Source organism: Condylura cristata, unplaced genomic scaffold (assembly GCF_000260355.1).
Source record: "Condylura cristata isolate star-nosed mole 26May11 unplaced genomic scaffold, ConCri1.0 scaffold00073, whole genome shotgun sequence".
Taxonomy (NCBI): Eukaryota; Metazoa; Chordata; class Mammalia; order Eulipotyphla; family Talpidae; genus Condylura; species Condylura cristata.
This window is the reverse complement of record NW_004567174.1, coordinates 219485-221534: the sequence shown is the minus strand read 5'-3', so window position 1 is coordinate 221534 and position 2050 is coordinate 219485. Positions and strand designations below refer to the sequence as shown.

Genomic DNA, 2050 nt, shown 5'->3' with positions numbered 1-2050 from the left:
AAGGCGCGTGGGGTGGGCGTGTCTAAGGCGAGTGGGCGGGGCGTGTCCGAGGCTAGGGTCAGGCCAGGCGGAGGTGCGAGAGCAAATCCACGTTTCTGCCATCAAAGCCGAGTCTGCGCCCTGAGATTCCGCAGCGTCGCACGGCCAGACGGCGGGTCGAGCCCGCACACTCGAGGCCGCGTGCTGATCACACGGTGGACTCAGCTGCCCTCCCTCCGAGGTTTGCGTGAAAGCCACACAGACGCCGCTGACCGCCCGCAACCCGCAACCCAGAAGTCAGCAGCGCGGGCTGTGGCCGCGGCCCCGCACCCCCGCACCCCCGCGCACTAGTCAGAGAGCGGGGGCGGCGCCACCCTGCCGCTCGCGTCTGCTCCGAGCACCCGCCGGTCCCGCCTCTCTGCGGCGGGTTGCACGGGCGCCGTGATTTCCCCAGCGTCTCCTTGAGAACTCACTCTCCTGAGCTGGCCACTCCGCGTTTTCGGCCGCCCTGCGACTCCAGCTGGGGCCGCCCCGCCCCAGGGGGCCGCCCCGGGCAGGCCCGCAGCCCCGGCCGCTGCCCGGACGGGGCGCCAGCTGTGGCCTGCCGAGTCACGTGGCCGGTTTGAGATTTTGCAGTCTGTGGCCTGCACGCGAGGCCGATCTTGCCACAGAGATGTGGCCAGTTGCGCAAAGATACCTGCTGCCACCGCGTTTGCTGTCAAGGGTCATGCTGTGTGTCTGCGGTTTGTGGGTGCTGTGTGCGCCTCTGTGGGGCGGGGGCGGGTGGAATGTGCCCCAGCTGCAGAGTGCCCCTGGCCAGCGCGGCTGCGTCTACACAGCAGGGAGCAGAGTGAGACCCTGGGGCGTGAGGGGCGCCAGAGCACCCCGTGGGGCTGGGGTGTCCCCACATTGCAGGCCCCGTGGGAAGGGGCCCTCTCCGGCCCCCTGCACCGCTGGGCCCCGGCAGGGACTGCGGCTCCCTCCAGCGTCCAGGGTCCCCTCTGGCTGACCCTCTGGTCTCTTCCACCTGGGGGTGTCCGGGGGCAAACTCTGCCCTCACGCCCTCTGGCTTCAGGGGACCCTGGACAGTGTGGCCGTCATGCCCACGTTCAGCGGGGATACTAAACCACAGTGGCGCTGACCAGCAGGTCCTCGCCCAAGAGAGGCCCCCTAATGCCCCTCACTGAGCCCCACGGCTGAGTCCCTCAGAACCTGGCCCCTTGGCAGGGACCCATGCGCGCAGGCTTCGGGGTCTGGGGACCTCACTTAACAGGATGTGGGGTGCTTTGTAGCGGAGGCAGTGGCTACTGAGGACAGCAGCGCCAGGAGTGGACCTGCTCTGCAGGGTCGCGGCTCACAGGCTGCTCTGAAGAGGGAGCAGCCCTCCGGGCCGGCGGCTGGACCGTGCCAGCGCAGGAGGGCACAGGCCAGTTCGCCCGCCGGACACAAAGCCCACGCGGACGAGGACGCCTGCCAGCCTGCCTCCGGCCTGGGTGGATCGGGGTGCACGCGGCTGCAGGGGCCACGAGGTGGTGGGGTTCCCCTATTTGCAGTAAGAGGAAGGAAGTGCCGCCCACACTCTGCTCGCTGCGCGCTGGAGCTTGGCAGCTTCGCCCCCTCCCTCCGCCCGGCCACCTATGGGCGCGGTGCCCCTCCCCCAGCCACCCGGCTCCGAAGTGCAGCAAGGGCCGGAGGGGCCAGAGCCGCTGCGGGCTGTGCAGGTGGGGGGCGACGTTTGGGGGCCAAAGTGGCCGAGCGACAGAGCTGCGCGGAGCGGGCTGCCACCTCGGCGCCCCCGGGGTTATCCCGTCCCCATTTCCCAGCCTGGGAAGCGCGCTTGGAGCTGCAGGGACTTCCCACAGCGCTGGGCTGCGCGCAGCCTGCTCCAGCCCTCTTCCCAGCCCCCGGCCGGCCGCCCCTGCGCAGGGGTCCCGAGCCCCCAGACTGCTGGGTGGTCCTGCGGGGTCCTCTCCCGGCGGCCCCGCCTGTAGCCCCGCGTCCTGCAGGGGGCGCCAGAGCCGGGACCATCTCGACTGGGGCAGGCGCCGGCTCGGGGCTGCGCGCCCCTGGG

At 71.1% G+C, this 2050-nt stretch overlaps 1 protein-coding gene across 1 annotated transcript in view; it reads right to left on the bottom strand.

Moving 5' to 3' along the window:
* Positions 1-2050, bottom strand: part of LOC101632316 (complement receptor type 1-like) — a 48691-nt gene that overhangs the window by 15983 nt on the left and 30658 nt on the right. The window lies entirely within an intron of this gene.